Genomic DNA, 27,182 nt, shown 5'->3' with positions numbered 1-27,182 from the left:
ATTAAAAGCTTTGGCTGGTTTCGTTGTGTAGCGGCTGGGATACGTAGTTGCCGCATTACAAGCCAAATACTGCTGAGTCTACAGTATATAATATGAATATACACATGAATCGAATGGTCGAAGGTTCCTATCACTCGCCAATTGCGAATTTTGAATGTAACATAGAAATTTATAAATGAAAGATTGCAATTAAATAAAATCTGCAGGAACTATTTTTAACGACTTTAAATGATGAGTCTGATAGCAGAAGTACTTTTGCGAATGTGGTATATTTCTACAAAACACTTATTGGTGTCGATAGTCCAGCAATTAAATAAAATATAAGTTGAATAACAGCGAAACAATAGATTCCTACTGCACGACAACATAGCTCGCGAGATATTCACTCCTAAATGCATACTACGTCTTCACTGTAGAAACCTCGGAAATCTCACAAGTTCACAAGTCCGCACTCCGAAGTATTTCTATCTCTTGCGACCACGCGCAAACCACTTCACACTCCGAGTCTCTCTCGCGACCGTGCGTCCTTAGCGCCGCCGCGTCCAGCACTTGCCGTGTCCTGTGCCGCCCTGCCCCTCACGCCACACTCTTCAGAACTCCCCAGTCACGAACGCCGAACGCTGTGACTGGCTAGAGCGCTCGCGCCCTCTCTCCAAGCCAAAGCACACCCACGAACATACTGAAAGACTTTCGAAATACTGGATTTACACTTAAATAACTTGAAATTAAATAAATATTCCTACGGCTGGACCATAAACACGCTCTAACACACATAATTAAATAAACATATATCAAAAGAATAGAACAGAAGTAAGTCAGTAGCCTAATGTCTCTGTGCTTTCTAAAACACAGTAAACAATTGACGAATTTGTCCATCAATAGTATATATCGGATATATACAAAGACATAGAGGAATAAATAAATTTATAAGCATGTTGCTACCGCTTTTCGTGTAACAGTGGAGTACTTGAGGCCTGACGCGATCGGTAGTAATCAGCCACTTTGACCACCTATAACTCATGTACTATTCCAGTTACATGCCTGTAATTTCTACCAATTTAGGTTTACACTAATAGCTTTATAAAGACACGTAGATCGACAAAATCGGATGAAGCGTTTATATTTTGGAAATTCGTTGTTGTGTGTTACTTTACAGTCAGTTACTAAACTTTAAACTAATAAAGATATTGAAAATCTGGTTACACAGTCAGAATCGTTGTGCAAATAATGGTAAGGTACAATTTTCTCTTTGAGGTATCATGATTCATCTGGCTACTATTAATTTCTATATGCACTGTGAATGTCTGCAATTAAGGTTTCACAAAGTCCGCCATCTTCGGCACTCCCTGCATGTCTCCGTCATCGACACAGTGTCACCATGGAATTCCCAGCCACGGGGCCGATGGACCGCGGCTAACGTGGCTGCCGACGAGCCACGGCCGGCCCGCCGAGAGGGCCCAGCGTGAGCACGCCACCTCCGAGCTTACAAGGGACCCCCCCCCCCCAATCGCAGCCCCCTCAGATTTAGTTATAAGTTGGCACAGTGGATAGGCCTTGAAAAACTGAACACAGGTCAGTCGAGGAAACAGGAAGAAGTTGTGTGGAACTATGAAAAAATGAGCAAAATATACAAACTGAGTAGTCCTTGCGCAAGATGGGCAACATCAGGGTTGGTGTTAGCTGAGCAGCGCCGTGGTCCCGTGGTTAGCGTGAGCAGCTGCGCAACGAGAAGTCCTTGGTTCAAGTCTTCCCTCGAGTGAGAAGTTTAATTCCTTTATTATCAGACAATTATTATCTGTCCGTCCGTCCGTCCGATGCGAGGTAACTGAAAACGGAAAAACTTGAAAACGTTAAAAACATATGTTTTGACAGTGCACAGGTGAAACTGTGCGACTGTGAAACTTTTGCATTCATTTGTTGCAGTTTATGTGACAAACTCTTATGTTTTCATCACTTTTTGGGAGTGATTATCACATCACAAGAAAACCTAAATCGGGCAATGTAGAAGAATCTTTTTACCCATTCGCCAAGTGTACAAGTTAGATGGGTCGACGACATATTCCTGTCATGTGACGCACATGCCGTCACCAGTGTCGTATAGAATATATCAGGCGTGTTTTCCTGTGGAGGAATCGGTTGACCTATGACCTTGCGATCAAATGTTTTCGGTTCCCATTGGAGAGGCACGTCCTTTCGTCTACTAATCGCACGGTTTTGCAGTGCGGTCGCAAAATACAGACACTAAACTTATTACAGTGAACAGAGACGTCAATGAACGAACGGACAGATCATAACTTTGCGAAAATAAAGAAAGTAAACTTTTCACTCGAGGGAAGACTTGAACCAAGGACCTCTCGCTTCGCAGCTGCTCACGCTAACCACGGGACCACGGCGTTCTTGAGCTCAAGCTATCCTTCATGTTGCATATCTTGCACATGGACTACTCAGTTTGTATATTTTGCTTATTTTTTCATAGTTCCACACTACTTCTTCCTGTTTTCTCGATTGATCTGTGATCACTTTTTCAAGGCCTGTCCACTGCGCTAGCTTATAACTAAATCTGAGGAGGGTGCGATGGGGAGGTTCCCTTGTTAGAATATTTCCAGGGCGTCACAAGTCGTCTGTTACCTCACAATGACAATGGAAGGCCTCACACAAGTCTGCCGACTTCCATCCGTCTGGCCCAATGAAGGCTGCACTCCGCAGGGAGAAACACGTGGATGATGGGAATGTTATTTATGGAGCAAGGCGTTGTCTCCGATATCGACCAGTAGAGCGGTGCCATGCGGGCACCAGTAACGTCGTGTAAGGCTGCCGCGTTGAACGAAGATTATGTTGAAATATAGGGTTTTGTAACCAAAAGAGAGTGGGATGATATGGTTATCGTAATCTGGAATAAAATCACCTGCTTTCTGAAGAGAAATATGTTGCTTTAGTTATTGGACGCCCCTCGTCTGTTCTGTGTGTGTGTGTGTGTGTGTGTGTGTGTGTGTGTGTGTGTGTACGTTTGTTTGGCCTGAAAGTGTAAGTAGAACGGCGAAACAGTGGGCAGGACTTGTGCCGTTGGTGCTGGGCGAGTTTAGGAGTGACGGCAGCTAATGGGTGCTGGCGTAACGCGACCCCGCCAGGTCAGGGGGCCGCCAGCGTAATGGGCCGCGCCAGCCGACAGACACGTACTACAGCCACTAGTGGCCAACCCGTCTGCGGCCGGTCCCTGCTAGACGGGATCCCTATTGTAACACAGGGGCACAACTGGGACCATCGAGTAACGTATGGTGAGACAGTAGCCGAAAGGCAGATGTTTAAAACCGTCAGGACTGCCACTCGAAGCGTTACTTTTGATTTTTTATCGGAGTTTCAGTGGGGTTGGGCGAAGTCGCAAGGTCGAGGTTATAAATTCAGTACGCAACAAAAATGTTTTTTATACTGATAAGTTAGATATGTGCACCCTATTTAACAGTCCTTTTTTAAACGCAGCAAGTGAATTAAATAAAACTTACATTTCTACAGGGTATCACATAACACTCTTAGAAAATGTCTTTCCAGGGCTACTATCTGAAATACACCTCCATGGCACTGAAAAGAAGAAGATCGCGTCAATAATTAAATTGCTGGAGACTAGGGACTCTTATGGGTATGAGTACCTAGCAGGATACTAAAGCACTGTGCTGCATGTGGTAGCCTGGAACGTAGCCACGTTTACTCAAGAATTAATAACACTATTAGTCGTGACTGACTTTTTAAGTATATTAGTTACATCCTGCGTTTCCCCCAAATCTCAAACGGTTGGTTAAGTTTTCCTGTTACTTGTATCTAACGTGTTCTTTCACTGCCTTATATCGGCGTGGCTTACGCGATTTAATTCAAGTTACTTACAGTAGAGGCTCGACATGATGAAGAGATGCATAGCTGACACGAGTCCCTTACCTGAAACAATACAAAAACACGCGTTACTGAAACAGGTCATATCATCTTCATATTCAATAAATTCCTAGAGATGGAACTTAATTACTGTGCTATATTCCCTCCAGTGGGGTATTTAATACGTTATATTAGTGAACATACTATACTTACAATAAACAGTAATAAATATAAAATACTAAGTAAAATACAGTCTGCTGTAGCTTCATAGTCAACCAGTGTCAGACAACACCTCCGTCGACAAACGTAATATTTTTCCCTGACACTTAATATAAAATTTATCGCTGACAGTTAAATGTAAGTTAAGAATGATATTCCGCGCAGTGATTACAATTCCACGTTAATTTATATGATACCGTCCACCGCTCTTGCTGCCACTTGCAGTCTGTGAATGGTTATTGTACGCTGACGTCGAACACAGGCGCTAGTCACAGTAATGTGACTATACCGTGTATTTGAGGTAGCCTGCCTTAACTGCCTCACCCTGCGTGCATAACGAAGGTGTATGTGTGATGCACGAAGGAACGCAGTCGCAGTAGTGTATGAAAACGGGAGTTTATGGAAAGTATGATAACAAAGCGGTACAAACAGGCGCGGGCTCAGGGATGCTTCTTGGCCGGAGGGGGGGGGGGGGGGGTTGGCGCTCACGGTCTTCTTACTTTCTTCTCCCCCTCCTCCTCCGTCCCCCCCCCCCCCTCCCCCGCCGTCACCTACCCAAATATAATTTTCTGTAAGCCGCACTTCTAACGCACCAGAAATGCCTAGTATTTTAATAACAATAAACTGTATCAAATATTTCATTATCATTATATTAAACTGTGTATATCAGTGCTTGATACATCGCTTCATTATGCCGAGCAACAAACAGCTAATACGTCGTCCTGTTGATTCGAGAGTTAGAACAGCAACAATGCCTCACAACTTTGAGAGTGTCATAGTTTACATGACATAAAATCTAAGTGTACACATAGCATTATCAGTATTATTTTAGCACCGTGACTGTAGACACAGGTGTATACGCTATGGTGGCTGTGTGAGTGAGCATGTGATGGGAAGAGGGGGGTTCTTTCAGCTGTTTCCGCTTCCGTTCCGGAAAGAGAGACTTGCGTCTTTAATAATAGTATATGAAATCGTTCAAGACCACAGCAATCGTTGCTATCATGGCAGCGAATACACATTACTGTAGCTAGTCAGGGACACAACAGAGGGCTGTTTCTAATGTTCAGACTTTGTTTTCACATGAAACCTATTCGCAGTTGCGAAAATGGACAAATATCAGCTGTATAATGGAATGACGGCATTGTAAATTTGTGCCTAACCGGGACTCGAACCCGGATTTCTCGCTTTTAGCGAGTGGTCGGCTTACCATTAGGTTGCCCGCCCCCGGTAGCTGAGTGGTTAGCACGACAGAATGTCAACAATCCTAAGGGCCCGGGTTCGATTCCCGGCTGGGTCAGGGCTTTTTCTCCGCTCAGGGACTGGGTGTTGTGTTGTCCTCATCCTTGTCAGTCTCTTGCGTTGCCTTCGTCATCTTCTCATCCACCGGGCTAGCGACAGGAAGGGCATCCGGCCACCCCTTAACTTAACCTTGCCAATTCCACCCGTAACCATGTCGAACCTGCGAGAGTGCGGGACACAGGCAGAGAGAGAGAGAGAGAGAGAGAGAGAGAGAGAGAGAGAGAATGGAAACGATGCATTTCTGGACATAAGTTCATTAGACCTTTTTTGCTCCATACCGTTTCATCGATCAATCCCTAAAGTTTGTACACAATGGAGAAAATCACCCTGTTACATATATGTATGTCAGTTTTTAATGTTGCAGGCCGGCCTCTGTGACCGAGCGGTTCTAGGCGCTTCAGTCCGGAAACGCGATGCTGCTACGGTCGCACGTTCGAATCCTGCCTAGGGCATGGATGTGTATAATTTCCTTAGGTTAGTTAGGTTTAAGTAATTCTAAGGCTCGGGGACTGATGACTTCAGATGTTAAGTCCCATAGTGCTCACAACCATGTGACCCATTTTTAATGTTGCCAAGTGTACGTCTTACATGACACATTGTAAATATTATGTATTTAAGAGGTTTAGTCCGCGTATCGCCTTAAAGAAAAAAAAGAACCCTTCCGACCCACACCGAGTTTTATTTTATTTTATTTTTCCAGCATGGTAGAGAGCGTTTCCCTTTTGTGTCTTAATATAGTTAACTCCCTGTGGTTCGCCGTTTCTTCCTGTGGTCTTACAAACCCCTTCGGTCTGTTGTTGGCAGCAGGTACGATCGATCAGCCAGTGAGTGGCCACCTCTACCCAGCTGGTATGTTTTCTGCAGCCGGTCACGCCACAAGCTAATCCTTTTGATCAACCATCACGCGAGCAGCTGGAAAGCAGACCCAGTAATTTTCTAGAATTCCTTGACAGTTTTAGACTCTCAGTTTTGATGTTGCATCATTTGCTAACAGTTATCTGAACGCTGGCCGGACCGAGCGAGGTGGCGCAGTGGTTAGACACTGGACTCGCATTCGGGAGGACGACATTCGGGAGGACGACGGTTCAATCCCGCGTCCGGCCATCCTGATTTAGGTTTTCCGTGATTTCCCTAAATCACTCCAGGCCAATGCCGGGATGGTTCCTCTGAAAGGGCACGGTCGACTTCCTTCCCCATCCTTCCCTAATCCGATGAGACCGATGACCACGCTGTCTGGTCTCCTTCCCCAAAACAACCAACCAACCAACGCTGGCCGGAGTGGCCGTGCGGTTCTAGGCGCTACAGTCTGGAACCGCGCGACCGCTACGGTAGCAGGTTCGAATCCTGCCTCGGGCATGGATGTGTGTGATGACCTTAGGTTAGTTAGGTTTAATTAGTTCTAAGTTCTAGGCGACTGACGACGTCAGATGTTAAGTCCCATAGTGCTTAGAGCCATTTGAACAATTTAGTTATCTGAACACTGACATCTGTGTACATATGCGCGACAAGTAACCGCTTTTAGCACAATGTTCAGGGGGGGGGGGGGAGGGGGAGGGGCGTGACGACCCCTATGACGTGCCACCGGTTAGATTTGCGAGTGAGTTGTCGCAGCGGCTGCTCGCCTTGTGAGCGAGGTGGTCCGCGCAGAGCCAATAGAGTGCAGAGCAGAGCAGAGCAGAGCATCCGTCGGGTCAGGGGAGCCGGCCCAGCGGCGGAGACGGCACGGAGACGGCGCGTGTGCCGTTAGGCGGCGGAGCGTCTTCCCACGGGCCGAGAGCGCCGCAGCCGCAGCACAGCACAGTGCTGTACTGTACCTGACAGACACGGCCCTGCCCGGCGCCGGAATAGAACTCCAGGAGGGACGCTGACGCCACGCGCTCCGTAAACAAGCCGGCCGCCCACGCCCGGCGCCTGTCCGCACACGCGCTGCCAACTCCGCCTGATGTAAAGCGCGGCTTGTTTGCACGCTACCCGCTCGAGCTGTACACAACTGCACCGGCCGACGCGAGGCCAGGATTTTAGTGCTTCCACGTGCCTCTCTTAACACGATCAAAGAGCGGGTAGGTCAGGCTGTTTGTCCCTCCTTCGTCGAATGGAAGAGAGCGCAGTTTATATATCGCTCATTTTTCTATCTCAAGTCTTTTCGATCAAACTTCTATCACCTTCAGATCTACGCAGCTGCTATCAATCCGTTGTGTCTGTGTCAAAAGTACATTACCAGTGGCTAGGAGAGGCTGTCGTCCACCCACGAGTAGAATTTTGCTAGTGGTAGCGTTAAGTGGCCACAAGCAAACAAAAAGTTGTGTAGATTCATCATACAATTTCACGGCTCGTACTGGCATTACTTAAAACTTCCGGTCTATTAGGCGGGTAGTTCGTCACATCACGTTCCACAGATCATTTGAACGATTATTTTATCGAAATGATGTGGAACGAGCCAGCTTACGGAATATGTGCACTTCATTAATGTTAACATTAGTGAGCAATTTTTTTTACTCACCCAACTACATTCGTGCTCATAAATTAAGGGTAACTGCAGAATGTAGTGCCACACAACGTGGCACTACACAAAACTGGCGCTAAGAGCACAAGCACATAGGGAACACACACGACACAGATCTGTAAGTGCACGGTATTGGTGATAAGTTGAGAAAACCGTCCCGAAACACATGTTCCACAAAACACCACCGTTTCCTACGCATGTACCCCTACATCAACGTGGGGTATGATCACCATGCACACATATACAGGCCGCACAACGGGTTGGCATACTCTGGATCAGGTGGTCGAGCAGCTGCTGGGATATAGCCTCCCATTCTTGCACCAGTGCCTGTCGGAGCTCCTGAAGTGTCATAGGGGTTTGAAGACGTGTAGCGATACGTTGATCCAGGGCATCATAGACGTGCTCGATGAGGTTTAGGTCTGGAGAACAGGCAGGCGACTCCATTCGCCTGGTATCCTCTTTTTCAAGGTACTCCTCCACGATGGCAGCTCGGTGGGACCGTGCGTTATCATCCACCAGAAGGAAGATGGGACCCACTGCACCCCTGAAAAGGCGGACATACTGGTGCAAAATGACGTCCCAATAGACCTGACCTGTTACAGTTCCTCTGTCAAAGACGTGCAGGGGTGTACGTGCACAAATCATAATCCAACCCCACACCATCAAACCACGACCTCCATACAGGTCCCTCTCTAGGACATTAAGAGGTTGGTATCTGGTTCCTGGTTCACGCCAGATGGAAACTCGGCGAGAATCACTGTTCAGACTATACCTGGACTCGTCCGTGAGCATAACCTGGGACCACTGTTCCAATGACCATGTACTGTGTTCTTGACACCAGGCTTTACGGGCTGTCCTGTCACCAGGGGTCAATGGAATGCACCTTGCATGTCTCCAGGCGAATAAATCATGTCTGTTCAGTCGTTTGTAGACTGTACGTCCGGCGACAACTGTTCCAGTGGCTGCGGTAAGGTACAGAGCAAGGCTACCTGCAGTATTCCGTGGCCATCTGCGGACACTGATGGTGAGATATCGGTCTTCTTGTGGTGTTGTACACTGTGGACGTCCCGTACTGTAGCGCCTGGACACATTTCCTGTCTGCTGGAATCGTTGCTATAGTCTTGAGATCACACTTTCTGCCACACGGAGGGCCTGTGCTACGACCTGCTGTGTTTGAACAGCCTCCAGTGGCCCTAGTATTCTACCCCTTATAACGTCATAAATATGTCTTCTTTGAGCCATTTTCAACACACAGTCACCATTAGCACGTCAGTAAACGCCTGCACTCTTACTCGTTACACCGTACTCTGACATGCATCAACGCACCTCTGTGTATGTGGACTGCTGCCAGCGCCTCCGTGCGACGACCGCAGGCCAAATGCACCGTATGGTCATACCCCAAGGTGATTTAAACACACAAACCGCCCACCAGAGCGTTGTTTCACCATGTATCAGCATTATCCTTAATTTATGAGCATGAGTGTAGTTTCTTACAGGATACCAGCTTTTAAATAGAAATGCGTCCATAGAACAGAAGTTGTCCACGAGAAATAATTTTGGATTGTATTTAAAACTTACTTTCCTACCCGTCAGAAATTTCATGTTATTTGGCAAATGATCAAAAATTGATGTTGCTGCCCATTTAACTCCTTTCTGACCCACTGACAGCTTTAATAATGGCTAATAAAGGTCATTTTTCCTCTAGTGTTGCTGATGTGGATATCACTGTTCTTCTCAAATTGTGATGAGCTATTTATGCGCATTTAATTGGTAAATATATGTGCCATGTTGGTGCAATTAAAGTGCCGAACTCCTTGAAGAGGTACTAACAGGATGACCAGGGGTGAACAATAACTATTATTCTTACTGTTAGCTTACTGCATTCTTGCTAAGTGATAACTTACACAGAAAATTTTTCCGTAAGACAGTAGTGAGTGGAAATATGCAAACTATATCAGGACGTTGATTAATTTGTTTCCAAGACTAGCAGTCATACGAAGATCAAAAGTACCCGAACTTAACTGTTTGAGAAGCCCAGTAATATGCTTCTTCCAGTTCAAGTTTTCTGCAGTATGTACATCCTGGTAAAGAAATATGGTGTTCAAACCAATCTTCGGGTTTGAAACCGCTTTATTTTCTTTAACCTGACTGCCGCTGACTGCAGCAAGGTGAGCATCTTGCGACCACTTCCTTACGTTTGTTGACTTGAAAACTACTGTTAGTCGCCGCGCCAAAAATGAGCTCGTTTTGTGCGTCATTCCTATCCGCAATGTGGACTCAATGAAACGACAAGACAGCATCAGCTAAATGCAGTGTGCATTCTACAAGACCATACACAGCGCTAAACAGGGTCAATGCTTTTCCGCCACAACGGCCTTGGCGTGCGTGAAAGCGAGTACCGGCGATCTTGAACACGCAGTAAATGCCACGGCGAACGGGCGCGCTCCTGGCTCTGAATCTTAACAACTGCGTTTGCACGCGGAAGGCTACTGGCGGTAATATCATTGCTTCTGTTTCCAAAATATTTCTTCTCGGTCGCCTGTGTAGGAACTGAAGATCTGTACATTCTGGTATTGCATTCTTTCTTTCTTTCTTTCTTTCGCTGGAGCCTTGTCCCGCAGGGTCGGCACGGTTAGGTACGGATTTGGCAAGGTTAGTTTTAAGATGTGGCCGCAGGCCCTTCCTGCCGCCACCCCATACCCCCAGGACGGAATTAGTGTACCCCAGCTGTCTCGTCGAGTGTAATCCATGGAATGGTGCGAACGTGTTCAGATGTCTGTGAGTCGTGCAACTGAGGCGGAACGTGGGTACCAGCCCGGTATTCACCTAACGGGATGTGGAAAACCGCCTAAAAACCACAACCAGGCTGGCAGACACACCGGCCGCCGTCGGTAATATGCGAGTCATTTCTCTGGAGGAAATATATGCTAGTCAGCTTGTTCCGCTTATTATTGTCACCTGCTTGATATCTGTAGCTGTTCAATCCTACGCCTTGCCTACATTGGAACTTGGCCTGTGCCCAATTTCTAGAGCGAGCAACCTGTAAGTTCCAAGTCGAGCTACGTTTTTCCAATGGTAAACACTGTTTTACTGAACTATCAGATTCAATTTGAAAGCCAACTTTACTCCCAATAATATAAAGGGTGTGACTCAACAAAGCTCTTAGCTAGAAGTAATCGAGGACCTTCGAATGCACAATAACAAGTGACAGCTTGCAAAGAAGGAAGAATTCTGCTGCATGATCAACGCTCAGAATTCATCCTTGAAAACAAGAGTATTGTGAATTGACACACTATGTTTAGCAGTGAAACTTTTCTTTTAAAAGGGTGAAATATGAAGGATTTATCAATGGAACAAACTCGCTTAAAATGGATGTGAAAGTCTGAGTCGGCCGGCCGGGGTGGCCGAGCGGTTCTAGGAGCTACAGTCTGGAACCGCGCGACCGCTACGGTCACAGGTTCGAGTCCTACCGCGGGCATGGATGTGTGTGATGTCCTTAGGTTAGTTAGGTTTAAGTAGTTCTAAGTTCTAGGGGACTGATGACCTCAGAAGTTAAGTCCCATAGTGCTCAGAGCCATTTTTGAAAGTCTGAGTCGAAACAGGGTCCACAGCCCGCACAAAATTATGTAAGTGACGTTATGTTTCCTTTATTTCGCTGTAATTAGTAGTCTATAATTTCATACAACATCTGATTTCGGCATAATTCTCATGTGGTCAATACGCATAGGTAACTCAGGGAAATGCGTGTATAGTGTGAATTACATCTGGCCCTGCAACAAAATTTACCGATTAGCAGCGAATATTGGTACTCAGTCAAATACATATAAATGACGGCGAGACAGCACTCAAATTACGACTGAGACTTTCGTTACGACAGTTCGAAAGTTACAGAGGCCGAAATCAGTAGATTGTGGGAGACTTACAGAGTTTCGTCTAATGAATACAGCCAAGTGACGGATGAATGATATCAAACTATCAGTATTGAAATCCCTTTCCTGACATTCTATATCTGTATCTACATACATATTCCCCAAGCCACGGTATGGTTCGTGGCGGTGGGTACCTTGTACCAATGCTAGTCATATCCTTTCCTGTTCTGCTCTCACACAGAGCGAGGGGAAACCGACTGTATACGAGTATGTGCCTCTGTAGGACCCCTAATTTCTCTTAACTTAACTTTCGTGGTCCTTATGTGAAATGCACGTTGGCGGCAGTACAATCGTTCTGAAGTCAGCTCCAACTTTCGCAACAAATTTCTTTGCAAAGAAATCCCTCCAGGGATTTCCATTTGAGTTCCCGAAGCGTGTCCGTAGTACTTGCGCGTTTTTCGAACCTGCCGATAACAAATATATCAGCCTGCCACTGAATTGCTTCCATGTCTTCCTTTAATGTGACCTGGTATGGAGTACAAGCACTGTAACAGTACTCAAGAATGGGTCGCATTGCGGTCTCCTTTAGAGATGAACTACACTTTCCTAAAATCTTCCCAATAAACCGAACCCCAACCATTTGCCTTTCCTACTACAATCCTTATATGCTCGTTCCATTCCATATCGCTCTACAATATTAAGCCCAGATACTTTTAATCTAAGTCATTGTGTCAAGCAGCACTCTACCAATGCCGTAATCTAACATTTCATTTCTTTTACTAAATAGATCGGAGTTTAGCTTCTCGCCGGTATGCAGATCATTAAAGCTGCTGCAGTAGCTTAGTTTAGAGCATTCCTTGGAAAGAATGGAAAAGAAAATTCATAGTCTGTTAAATGACGATCAGTCTGGCTTTAGGAAAGGTAAAGGCACCAGAGATGTAGCCTGACGTTGCGGCATGTTGTGGCGTATCAAGACAGCCACGCCACTCTGAAGTAGCCGAAATGCACGCGTTACACACGCCGGCTGGCGTGATGTCTGAAACAGGATACGTAATGAACGCTATAAAGAAAAGTACGTAGCTTCTTTAATACTTAACTTTAATCCATCATTTGTATACAGCATTCTTGATGATACAAGTGAGACTCTCTCTAGATATGGTTAATGGCGCCTTGCTAGGTCGTAGCCATGGACTTAGCTGAAGGCTATTCTAACTATCTCTCGGCAAATGAGAGAAAGGCTTCGTCAGTGTAGTCGCTAGCAACGTCGTCGTACAACTGGGGCGAGTGCTAGTACGTCTCTCAAGACCTGCCGTGTTGTGGCGCTCGGTCTGCAATTACTGACAGTGGCGACACGCGGGTCCGACATGTACTAATGGACCGCGGCCGATTTAAAGCTACCACCTAGCAAGTGTGGTGTCTGGCGGTGACACCACACGGCATATCAGAGGCAAGAATAAAGAAGAATACAGACATCTTCATAGGATTTGTCGACCTGGAAAAGGTGTTTTACAAAGTCAAATGGTGCAAGATGTCCGAAATTCTGAGAAAAATAGGTTTAAACTATAGGAAAAGACGGATAATAGACGACATGTACAAGAGCCAAAACGGAACAAAAATAGTGCAAGACCAAGAACGAAGTGCTCGAATGAAAAAGGGCACATAAGACAGGAATGTAGTCTTTCGCCTCTACTCTTCAATCTAGACATCGAAGCAGCATTGCTAGAAATACACGAAAGTTTCAAGGATGGAATTAGAAATTCAGGGTGAAAGTATATCAATGATAAGATTCCCTGATGACATTGCTATCCTCAGTGAAAGTGTAGAAGAATTACAGGAGCTGCTGAATGGAATGGACAGTCTAATAGTGCAGAATATAGATTGAGAGTAAAACGAAGAAAGATGAAAGTAATGAGAAGTAGTGGAAATGAGAACTGTGAGATAGTTAACAACAGGATTGATGGTCACGAAGTAGATGAAGTTAAGGGATTCTGCTACCTAGGCTGCAAAATAACCCATGACGAATGGAGCAAGGAGGACGTCAAAACCAGACTAGAACTGGCAACAAGAGCATTCGTGCCCAAGGAAGTCTACTGTTATCAAACACAGGGCTTAATTTGAGGAAGACATGGAAGGAATTCAGAGGCAAACTGCTATATTTGTTACTGGCATGTCTGATCAGCACGCACGTATGACGGAGACGCTCCGGAATCTCAAATGGAAATCCCTGGAGGGAAGGCGGCGCTCTTTTCAATGAAGACTATTGAGAAAATTGCATTGTAGTGAAACATGGACTGTGGGAAAACTGGAAAAGAAGAGAATCTAAGCATTTGAGATGTGATGCTACAAACGAATGTTGAAAAGTGGTTGGGCTGATAAGGTAAGAAATTAGGAATTTATCGGCAGAATCGGTGAGGAAAAGAATATACGGAAACAACGACAAGAAGAAGGGACAGGATGATAGGATGTACCGAGTGATCAAAAAGTCAGTATAAATTTGAAAACTGAATAAATCACGGAATAATGTAGATAGAGAGGTTCAAATTGACACACATGCTTGGAATGACATGGGGTTTTATTAGAACCACAAAAATACAAACTTTCAAAAAATGTCCGACAGATGGTGCTTCATCTGATCAGAATAGCAATAATTAGCATAACAAAGTAAGACAAAGCAAAGATGTTCTTTACAGGAAATGCTCAATATGTCCACCATCATACCTCAACAATAGCTGTAGCCGAGGAATAATGTTGTGAACAGCACTGCAAAGCATGTCCGGAGTTATGGTGAGGCATTGGCGTCGGATGTTTCTTTTAGCTTCCCTAGAGATGTCGATCGATCACGATACATTGCGACTTCAGGTAACCCCAAAGCCAATAATCGCACGGACTGAGATCTGGGGACCTGGGAGACCAAACATGACGAAAGTGGCGGCTGAGCACACGATCATCACCAAACGACGCGCGCAAGAGATCTTTCACGCGTCTAGCAATATGGGGTGGTTTTTTTTTCGTTCTAATAAAACCCCAAGTCATTCCAAGCAAGTGTGTCAATTTTTACCTCTCTGTCTACATTATTCCGAGGTTTATTAAGTTTTCAGATTTATACTGACTTTTTGATCAGTCGGTATGTTAAGACATCACAGATTAACTTCCATGGTACTAGAGGGCAAAAGCTGCAGGGGAACACAGAGAGAATGACTGGCGACTCCATGGAGTGTTGTGCACCACGACCAGATAATGGATATAATTGAAAGGAGAAACAGCCTTGGTCGTGTTTTTTTTGTTTTATTATCCGCAAAATCGATTTTCGGTCACTTAGTGACCATCCTCAGTGCTGTAAGATACAATTAAAATTGTTAGGCAGTGGTATTAACAATTTTAATTATATCTTACAGCACTGAGGATGGTCACTAAGAGACCGAAAATCGATTTTGCGGATAATAAAACAAAAAAAATACGACCAAGGCTGTTTCTCCTTTCAATTATAAACAGAGATAATGCATCCAGAAAATGATTGAGGACGTAGGTGGCACGTGCTACTCTTAGGGCACCAGAGAAGAATACGTGGGGGTAGCATCAAACCAGTAAGAAGATTGATGACAAAGAAAAATAAAGAGAAGCAGTTATAGCGTTTTAAACAACCATTCCAAAATGCAAACCCTGAAGTATCCAAATCAGGGGGTCACACTGGTGTTGTTTTCTTACTATAAAATCAGAAAGCAGTGCATCAGTGAAAGGGAGAACCAAGAAACGGGTGGAAGGAATCGAGAAGAAGCCGTATGGAGGAAGAGTCAGCAAGAGTTATGTTCCAGGCACGATACACAGTCGGAGCGTCACCTCTTGGCAGTGGTGTCTATTCACGCTGACCTTAGAGGAAACAAAATTAAAAAGGAAAAGGCCTTCCCAGTTTACGAACCGCTGTGATTGCACGAGTACTTTTTCCCAGGAAACGACGTTAGCCGTTTTAAATTACGGACCATAAATCCTGGCGTCTCCACAATTTACGTTCGCCATCTGCATGCGATACTCGGGGCGGGCCCTATTAAAGTCTCCACGCGACTTGCAACAGCCCAAATTGAAAACGTAAGCAGCTCCCTCCGGGTGCATACGTCATTCGATTCCTTTGCTGACGGAGATGGTTATCCGGCGTGCTGTGGTCCCCTGCTGCGCCCAACGTCGCACGATGCTCACTCCGGGCAGCCGCTGTAGCGCCGGGTCGCTGCTCGCAACAGAAGACGTCGTTGATTAATAACGCAAACCGAGCTATTGTAAGCACACAGGCTGTGCACATATATTGGACTGGGACTATAAAACCAAATATTGTCTCCGAAGCTTCGGCTCCGCCTAACGAGTTTGGCAAGTTCTGCGTCGTTGTTTAAGAGAGATGTCGTCACCTTAAGTCTCCTAACAAACGAATCGCGTATTCTTAATCACAGCCTTCTGGGATATCGTTGGAAAGAATGGACAAAAATTTATGAACATCTTCTACACACGATTTTGCTCGCTGTTTCTTAAGATCTGTGACTGCAACTGTTGGGTGACGGCTAATTAGGGTAAGATTTTAGAAATCTTGTTTTGTATTTACCCATACTTTTCAGCTATTGCAACTTTTATCAGTTGACCTCTGCCACATATATGGTTTCACTTACTCTTTCTGTTGAGACAAAGATAAAAGAATTGTAAAGCTTGATTATGGAATTACCTATGCACTGCAGTCAGGTACTTACGTGGTTCAGGTATCTCCACTACACAGCACAATTACTTCGCACCGTTATTGTCCGATTACATGAGTGTGGATCGATTACAGGATTGGCACTGATAACTGGAAACAGTCACAACTGTAAAATAACATGTACGGTGCTGCATCAAAATAGCCGCAGGAAAAGCAAATGCCAGGCTGATTCGGGCACGAAAGTAGCAACTTATAAAATCCTCAGTCGATTCTTGAGCTTGAGCATTCGTGGGATCCCTATCAGGTACGATTAGATTACTGTTGGGGGGAGAGTGGAGGGGGGGAGGGAGGGAGGGAGGGAGGGATAGGGATAGGGAGAGGGAGAGGGAGGAGGAGGAGGCGGAGAGATAGACTAGATACAAAGATTAGCAGCCTGTTTCCTAGAGCGTTCTTTTACAAAGCTTGTGAGCGCCTCGGAAATACTCATCCGACTCCTGTTTCAATCGCTACGAGAAGTGTGTTGCTCATCACGGAGATATTGGCTACGGAAATGTAGAGAGCGTATATTCCAAGAAGAGTAGTGTAACATATTACCTTCTCACACATATGTTTGGCGAACTGACCACGGGGGTAAAATTGGACTGCCTGTAGCCCACACGGAGGTGTATCGATAGAAGTTCTTCCTGCACACCTTACAAAAAAGGAAGAGGAGAAGGTGACGACGAGAGTAGTACCCGTAACTTCATTTGCCGTCCACCGTAAGGTATCTTGCGTAGACTAGATATAGATGTGCAACAATCAAAATTTCTTATAAGAATATGAAAATGCATGTTTATATGAAACACTATAGTCCTCTGCGATATTCTCTGTCTGTGACTGCGCGTGTGTGTGTGTGTGTGTGTGTGTGTGTGTGTGTGTGTGTGTGTAGGACACGAAGTGGGGATACGATATGGTGCTGCCGATGATAGATGTTGTTTGTGAATGCATTCTTAAGGGCAGAGAATCAAAAATTTAAGTTATTTTAGTAACTAATGGACACGGAAGCCAGCGTGAGACCTAAAGAAAACAGTTTCAGACTATACGTTGAAGTTACTCTTACAGTAAGTCTAGGGTGCAGTGCTGGGGGCGAGAAATACAGCGAAAGTGACGTCCGCGGCACGGCGCTGCCATCGCGATAGTGACGTCACGACCTGCTTAGCTTGCGCGCCGCGTGCGGCTGCTGCGCGCCGTGCGTTTTGTGACGGTGGCCGTGGGAACACACTGCGCAGGCGCCAAGCGCCGGCACGCGTACCTGGCGATACCTAGAGCGAGTCGCGTCCTATCCACCTACCTGCTACCAGCAGCGTGTCTTCGGAGCCATCTACTGCAGCGTTGTAACAGAATAGACGGCAGTCCAAAACACGCTGCCTGACATAAGTAATGAAGCATCCAGAAAGAGAGAAGGAAACGAAATGGAATATCACTGGTTGAAATGGCCTGTGATGTTATTTCAGACGTTATGAAGAACTTGTCCACTTATCAGTATGAAGTAGTACACTGTCTGGACTGATTCCGTTGGAAGGGTGTCATAAAGCCGCTGTGTTCTCTCCTGAGCCAAGTTGGCCCAGAACTTTTGTAACTGGTCCTTCATATCCTTGATACTGGCACTGGATCGGAATTGGCGTCCGTGATGCTAGAACACGCGTGTTACGTAGGGGACAGGTTTGGCTGGGGATCTTGCTGACAAAGGGAACACCTCAACATCACGCAGGCAGTTCACAGAGACATGACCGACGAGTGGACGTGCATTGTCCTGTTGAAAAATGGTACCACGATACTGTCGCATGAGAAGTACCAGATCAAATGAAATGTCGTGTGACTAGGGCCTCCCGTCGGGTACACCAGTCGCCTGGTGCAAGTGTTTTTAGTTGACGCCACTTCGGCGACTTGCGTGTCGATGAGGATGATATGATGATGAAGACAACACCCAGTCCCTAAGCGGAAAAAAAATCTCCTACCCAGCCGGGAATCGAAACCGGACCTTCACATGGCATCCTGCCACGCTGACACTCAGCTACGAGGAGGCGGACAGCGGTATCAGAGGAGCACACCGGATGTCCGCGATGTACCTTTGTGGCGTCTGAATTCTCTCAATCACTTCCAGCCATTACATGAAGTCATACTTGATAGCTCCCCACATAATGGCACCTGCAGAAACACCGCTGCGCCTTTTTTTTTTTTTTTTAAAAGAAAGGAGGAGACGAAAGGGACCTCACCTCCCACCTAGATCGACATCATACACGGCAATGATCGTTATCCAGGGTCTGTACAACCGTTTTTCATCGCTGAGCAAAGCAGCCCGTGCTTCCCGTCACGGCACTATTTCAAACGCAGCCGTATGTGTCGTGGTCTCAAAGGCGGTCTAACCATGGGACGGTGATTCCTTAGCCTGGGTGTTGCTAGTCTCTGGCCAATGGTGCTGGATGACAGGTAATTCATTGTGTGTTCTCGGGTGGCGGGCGGAGAGTGAAGGGGTTACGGTGTGGTCGGTGCGCAAGACGGCGTTTCTCTCTCATGCTGGCCAGATACTTGAACCACGATGAGAGCGTACCTGCCCTCACGTTCGCACACAGTCCAATATCGGCGCCCTGTCACATCCGAATGCCCCACAGATGTGGATGTGGCACAATTCAACCAGCTGGTCAGATGCAACTACAATGAGGTCCATTTCAAACTGTCTGGTGCTGATAACGTTGTCTCACACGACTAAGCGGTATTTCCGTTTCCTTCACAGATCGCTCAACATCCAACGCTGTTTACTCCCCTTATTATGTTACCAGGCCAGGTAACAAAATTAAAAGCGAACTACACTAATGCACTCCGGTTGGTTTTCTGCTTGTCACAAGAATTACGACTCTAAACACTTACATTGTCGCAGATGGTATTTATATGTACAAAATTAGACTGATATCTGACCAAGTCTATTGCGAGCTTCATTTTTTGTTGTGAGGTAGTGCATGTTAAATGCTGCAAGCGGATTTTGTGTCTTACTTTCTGAAGAATCCCAGACATCACTTAAAAAATAAAACCATCGTATGTTCATGAGTCGCCCGCATATTATGAAGAGGGGTACCTGACCACTAACACGGGGCGAACCCGACCTCCACCGACACAGTATCGGAGGTCGTTCACTTATATTTTCTGAGTATTGTGGGGCACGGGATGAGTGCGTTGGTCCATATTGTTGGATATCATTGTTAACGTATAACGAACACTGCCAGAAGAAAAAAAAAGACACACGACTGAACCGGAAAGTACTACATGCAAGCTTGAAGGCGAAAAATAAAAAAGGGCATTTCTGTTGGCAACAGCAAGTTCCGAGAGTGAACGGAACAAGTTTGTTTCCAAGTAAAACGCCAGAGCATGCCATACACATTTGCACTGTTCTGCATTTGTTTTCAGAGATAAAGGAATCAAACGAAATGCAGTTACTCTACAACGCGCAACAAGAGAACACGGATCCTTTATGTGAAAATAATCGGAAAATATCCCCCCCCCCGAAATTTTGTTGGAGGAGTTAGAGTTCACCCTGTGTACATTTGGACCTGGTAAACTACACCCACTCATATAATAATGTAGAGTAATGCTCCAGGTTTGATGCGCACAGCAGAGTAGTGGAATGACTTGTGTATATCCTTTCGTACGAGGCGACGTCACAAGCTCTGACATTTAGAGATCAGTCAATACCTCGTGACTGCTTTCTGACGTATGAGGTGGCGTTCAGTAATATCCTGAATGTGTTCCATTCAGCTGATGCCTGCTATGCTGGAGGAAAATGATTACCTCTAACTGATATCCTCTTCTCCATAACATGATTCTGTTCTTGTGAGCTGCTGTCTGGCTTGAGAAAGGTGTCTCCCTGGAAGAAGACATGAGCCACAAAAGAATGTCAATAGTCAGTATTACATGGAAGCAGTTTTCGTAATACTTAAGCTAAATCTGTACCTTACAAGCCACTGAACCATCTGAAGTACAGCAACCACTGCCACTTCCCATATGCTAAGGAAGGTTACACACTGGAGTTACTTATAAGAAATGCTCTCGGTGCTCAAGCCAAATCACATCTCACTAGGAATTCAACATGTAACGTAAAGAATCATTACACAAGCTGTTACAAACGACTGTCAAGCCGAAACCGGTGTAGCCGCATAAATGTTTTTAAGCGACTTTTGAGTTTATTGCTAAAAAGTGTGATCGCTGTTGCTCTAAACATAAGTGGCAAACATGAAAAACATCTGTCTAAAACTTCCTGGAAGTCAGGTAAAATTCCATCAGTCTGGGATCCCCTACTAACAGCCTTCAGGATTTGCTGAACGAACAGAGCACATTTTGTTTCACATGATCGCCGCTTGCGGCTCAGTGTAGATGCCTATGTACCAGGTGGTTATTGTTAAACCAAACCTTTCATCTGGCAAGAGACGTGTGGTGTCGCCATATCTTGCATGGAAATAGGGTTTGTACACAGTTGCGTTCTTGCAAACCTGGAATAACTTGTTGCACAAGGTGGCCCTTAGAACGCGTAGATGTCACTGTACACTTAACAGGTCCTCAAGGTGTCATCTCCTCGAAGGAAAACGGATCGAGAATGAAGGAGCTTCTGAAACCACACCACAGAGTCACATACTCAAAGTTCAGTGAATGTAAGTGCTTAACGTGTGGTGGAGTAGAAATTTATATACGACAGGTCTGTGCATTGACTATATCGTAGAGTAAAATGTGCCTCGTCCGGCCACATGACATCCATTTCCATGCGTGCCACGCAAAGTCACGGCGTTTTAACCTATTTTGGGGCTTCATTTGGTGCACAGTCTGAATCTTGTAGGGGTACCAGTGTAAAATGCGCCGTAAAATCTCTTGAACCGTCGACCTGGAGACAGACACTTCGAGTGACACAGCTCGAGCGCTGGCTGCAGAATTCGAGGCATGTGCTATACGGTCGGTTTTAGGTACAGCAACTTCATCAGCAACTGCCATGGGAATGAGCCCCTCTCTCTCTCTCTCTGCTGCACGACCTAGTTAACCTACTTCTTCAAATTTCTCTCTTTTTTTTTGATTTATTGACGTGGGGCCGCTTCGGAGCTGTTTTTGTCTGCGGTATCCCCGCAATGAAACGCTACCATTGCTGCCATTCTGATAAAACAACTTTACCAGTACTGCACGGTCTTCCTTCTCAATAGCCATGAAAATATCAATCTTCTTAACCCTTTACACCAACAATAACTTCACAAAGAAATAAACACGCGTCGCCAAGCGACAAACAGCATACTGACGTCAAAACAGGAAGCATTTCACACACTGACTGCTTAAAGCGCCATATTTTCACCTGGAGACAGAAAGCGGAAGTACTGCATCAGCACATTCTGCGAGCGCACCGAATAGTGAACAAACCTATGATGTTTCAGCGTCCTGCCAAGTATACAGCCCGCACAGCAACACCGTCTGTTTAATTGTAACCACCCGGCAGAAGCTTTTCGGTATCCAATATTATCATACGTCAGTATAAACTACAGTATGTTCCAAGGCAGCCTAAGGAATGACAATACTGCCACATCCGACTGCTGATTGTAAGAAGGGGTATTCTTACACGATGTAAGCAAGAAAAATTAGGGTTTAACGTCACGTCGACGGCAAGGTCATTGTACACGGATCGCAGACTAGGACTGGAGAAGGGTGGGATAAGAAATCAGCTGCACTCGTGAAGAGGTACTATTCCCTGCAATTGCTCTGGTCGCTTGGGCGCAAACACGGAAAAATTAAATTTGGTTGGCCGGAGTTGGATCTGAAAACGCGCCTTCCCGATTGCTAGACCAGTGCCTGCGCCTCCATGCCCGGTAGGCTTGCAGTGTGGTGGCTAACTGGTGTGTAAGATATGGTACGCCAGATGGCTATCACGAGCTCTCCAGCAACTTCGTCGCCAATTTATAGCTCCCGTCCGTGGAGCTATATGTAGCTGGCAGTGGATGTAGTGATACAAATTCACGGAAATTCCTTTTGAATACCTCGCAGAAAACTCTCGAAACGTTGGGGTAATTTGCTATGGAGGCAGACATTTTATTTTGGTCGCGCCAGGAGGTCGTCGCTGGTCGCCGGCTTTGGCGGGCGTGCCGGGGAGTCGGAGCCGTGGAGAATCGCGGGACCTGTTGGCTTCGACAAAGGACAGCCGCGATTAACGCGTCCGGCCGCGGCTGCGCAGATTAAGAGCGCCCGGTTTATTTGTAGTCGCCATGGTAATTGCCGCCTCTGCAAAAAGGACTGCCGCGCGCGTGGGAACGCCTCGCCACTTCCAGAGCACCGGTCGTTCCCACCGACATACCACCACCAGCATCGGAAGTCAGACACGCACAGAGCTCTGGAAAGGAACTGCTCACTCCTCTCGTAACGTACTGCAAATAAATTTCTAATATATTTGCTATATCTACTGAATCGTTTCGTAATATTAAACTGACTGATCAACAAAGACTGAGACTGTTTCTTTTCTTTTTCGCTGTAGTTTATTACTCCATTTCAGTGTTTACATGATCTATTTCAAAGTGCTCTCTTCCTGTTTGAACACCCTTTTTATAACATTTCTACCAGCCTCGAACATATGGTGCAGGCCATTCTTTGTCGCATCCTGGACAACTGCTTGAAAGTTCTCAATTCCAATGCCCGGAAGCGTTGCCTTTACCGTTAGGAGTAAAAGAAATCACAGGGTGCAAGATAGCGACTATAAGGCAGATGCGTAACAGAGGTGATGTCGAACTGAGCCGGAAACTGCGCGACTTGATTTGCGACGTGAAGCCGCTCACTGTCATCATTGAAGTCGCCACCCAGTCCGAAAAAGTTTCAGTCATTTCCTCGCAAAGTGTTTCCTCAGTTTACACAATACTGACGTGCAGTATGCTGCTGTAAAAGCAGTGTGAGGGGGAACTGTACGCTGGTAAATCATTCCATGACAATAAAAAAACTGTGATCAACATGACTTTCCCTGCAGATGGAACAACTATCGTCTTTTTTGGTGTTGGAGAACCTGGCGATTTCCACACTGTGCTGGATTGTTTTCCTCCAGGATCGTAATGACGCAGCCATCACTTCTCACCAGTGATAATCGATTCCAGAGCGCATTACCTCCATCATCAAAGAGAACCACGGTTTGTCTCCAAAAAATGGCTCTGAGCACTATGGAACTTAACATCTGAGTTCACCTGTCCCCTAGAACTTAGATCTACTTAAACCTAACTAACCTAAGGACATCACACACATCCATGCCTGAGGCAGGATTCGAACCCGCGACCGTAGCGGTCGCGTGGTTCCAGATCGAAGCGCCTAGAACCGCTCGGCCACACCGATCGGCAACCAAGAAGAGAGGAACGTGATATGAAAATGTTGCCTTCGTAGTGCACTATTTTCCTTAATACGGACAACGAAACTGATTTTCGGTCTATATCCTCTTCCCGAAAATACTGAGAACATATTTTGCCATGGTTGATCGGTTTCCAATCTTCTCTACTCACAGCGTTCACCCAGAGAGATTCTGGAGTTGGACTGATAGCAAATGACATAAATAAAACCACTACAGAAAAGTAAACAAAACAGCTAAAATTCTTGCATATAAAGGAAAATATCGCTTGAACGAGTCCACCTACGTATGAAATGTAATACGTTTACACTTTAGACTATTTCAAATGGTTCAAATGGCTCTGAGCACTATGGGACTCAACATCTTAGGTCGTAAGTCCCCTAGAACTTAGAACTACTTAAACCTAATTAACCTAAGGACATCACACACACCCATGCCCGAGGCAGGATTCGAACCTGCGATCGTAGCAGTCCCGCGGTTCCGGACTGCAGCGCCAGAACCGCTAGACCACCGCGGCCGGCTCTTTAGACTATTACCAGATTGATCAGTACACCCGTAAATGACGCAAACTGGAATTTTAGATCAAAATACTTTCACCAGAAGCTAATGAAGATGAGGCATAGGGGTTGTATGCTTGTGTGTGTGTGTGTTTTCAGTGTGTAAGCTTGTGTTTGGTGTTTTGTGTGTGCGTTACTGGTCCCTAAAGTGGAGTGTAAGAGTTAACTTTGGCCGTTTGTTAGAAGTTTCTGGTGGTTCAGGTCCTAAGTATTGAATGACGATGTGCGGCGAAGTTTGTGTTGTTCGTAAAATTTCGTAGATTTGTCCTGAATAAGGGTGTAAATGGTGTGTTGGCGTAAAAGGTCTCCTATGTATATGTTGAGGACGTATCTGCCAGCGGTTGAGATGACACGGTAAACTTTAGTTTTGGACACGTTTCAGTCGTCTTAGCGCTGTGTCTGACGCCATAAACCACACTTCCGATCCATAGGATGGGCGGAAGTATCAGCTGACGCCAGACGAGGAGTTTACACTGAACGGTTAATCGGCCACCTTCCAGGAGGGGATACAACCCACATAGTGCACAGCCTTTGTTGCTGCAGTGGTGAGATGCTCGTTCCACGTTAGTTTTCGATATATTTCAAGGCCCAGGAAAATTAGTGAGTTATATATGTATATGAAGATGGTATCTGTTCTTTCGGGCATGTCCGAAAGAACAGATACCATCTTCATATAGATAAGGCTTACCAGCCAGTGATCTTCTTCAATGCGGATCCTGTCACATTTCCCGAACTCTTACGGGAATCGGTAGATTGACTGCGACGAGTAATGAGTATGTATAGTGGGCAGGGGCACTACAAATGTAGTGTGTGGACAGTAAGTTGGAAATGTGGGTCTCACGAGGAGCGTGCTAGAGATCGGTCCCTGCAGTCGCACTATCCTCTGTGCCCTCGGGGGCTCACACGGATAGAGCGTCTGCCATGTAAGCAGGAGATCCCGGGTCCGAGTCCCGGACGGGGCACACATTTTCAACTGTTCAACGCCTGTAAGCAGCTAAACCTCTGGATTTCATTGTACTCATAATTTCATAATGGCCGAGTTTGTCGAGTTCAATTCTCTGCCGTTACTGGTGAGTTGAAGATCAGGGAGCTTGATTTTTTTTTGGGTGGGGGAGTAGTTGTTCTTCATCTTTCATCGATTGCACCACTGCGTAATCTTGTCCAGGTGTTGTAGGTGACGCTGTATGTGGAGGAGGCTGCGATCGCTTTTGTGTATGGTGATATCATCGGCATAGAGAGCAATCTCTCCTCTGATCTGCGTAGGAATGTCATTCGTGTGTATGGTATAACCGGCGGGACCTAAAACCGAGCCTTGCGGTAATCTTGTCACAGCCTCGCTGGACTTGTCTCTGTTCCTTACAAGAACTGTCGTCCTGTAAGGAAGGAGTCAATGACCCAGAGTATGTGTAACGGGCACACTATCTGATCTAATTTATAAATTACGCCATCGTGCCAGACGCGATCAAATACTTTCTCTATGTCGAGAAACACGCACCTGTTGCTTATCTCCTTGCCCTGTCCAGACAAATGTGTTCTACCAAGCGGAGGGATTTTTGAATAGTGGAACGCTCAGCGCGGAATCCAAATTGTTCAGGCATAAGGATATTGTTTTCAGTCATGAATTGACGGAGGCGCGAAAGAATTATTAATTCTAGGATTTTACTGAGGCCAGTTAGGAAGGAAATGGGCCTGTAGCTTTCGGGAAGGAGCAGGTTTTTATTAGGTTTGGGTAGGGCGATGACCTCCGCAGTTTTTCATGCTGAGGGGAAGTATGTGAGCTTAAGGCAGGCGTTATAAGCGCTTCTTAGGTAGGATATGGCGGGAGGGGGAAGGTGGTGTTTGAGAAGGGTACGGATTTGGTCGGGACCAGGAGCCTTATGGTTACTCCAATGCTTGACGAGTGCACATTTGTCGGCTCGTTAACGGGCACGAATTCTGTCATTGGGCGCGTATTTCTTATCTGAGTCACTCGTCCGATAACTGTTCTCTACTGCCTATCGCTCTCGTCATCGTGGAGGCGCGAGTGTGTTGACCTGCTAGATGCGGCGTTACATGCTCCCAGGTGGATAGGTGTGGTACAGTTCAGTTTTGTTTCAAAATGAACCCCCTCTCCCTCCATTCTCTTTCTGACCAGTGCCATCATCCAGTATTTCAATATTTCCAGGTTCAATTGTCTTGTTGTGGTCCTCTGTCCGAAGAAAATGGATCAAGTACTCGTAGTTTAGAAACGTCACAAGACAAGCTTACTTTCGCGCTCTCACGTTAGATGTCGAAGGGATCACACTGTTTCTCAGATACCAGCAGAAAAATTTGCACCCTCTAATTTTCCCAGGTAAAGATCAAGGGAGTTGGCAAGGTTTTTTGTGATACCGGATTAATATACAGGAGGAGTGATAGTTAAATGCCCGTCCGGCCATATTAATTTAGATTTCCTGTTGTTTCCCTGTAGCTGAATGCCGATTTTTCTGTTTTGACGCGTTCGATTATCCTTCTCTTCTATCCTTATCTAATCCAAGCAGGTGCTCCGTCTCTAACGACCTTAACATTGAAGAGATAAAAACCCCAAAGTTCCTCCATTTGCCGAAATAGCCGTGAGAGTGCATTGTCAGTATGACTCACTTCACCACATCCTCATCTTTTTCAGTAACGGCTATAAAATTCATGCCTCCTAGTCGTATTTAGGGAAACGCTGCAGTCGCTTCCATCAGTAGGCAACATCAAGGTGCAGAGAAACAGCTAGTAACCTCCTAATAAACGATCAACACATTGTGTTTTATATTGTAAGCAACATATAATTTTGAACAATGATAATGCTCTTAGTATT

Source organism: Schistocerca cancellata, chromosome 5, assembly GCF_023864275.1.
Source record: "Schistocerca cancellata isolate TAMUIC-IGC-003103 chromosome 5, iqSchCanc2.1, whole genome shotgun sequence".
Classification (NCBI taxonomy): domain Eukaryota; kingdom Metazoa; phylum Arthropoda; class Insecta; order Orthoptera; family Acrididae; genus Schistocerca; species Schistocerca cancellata.
The sequence above is the reverse complement of the archived record's forward strand: the minus strand, read 5'-3'. Positions refer to the sequence as shown.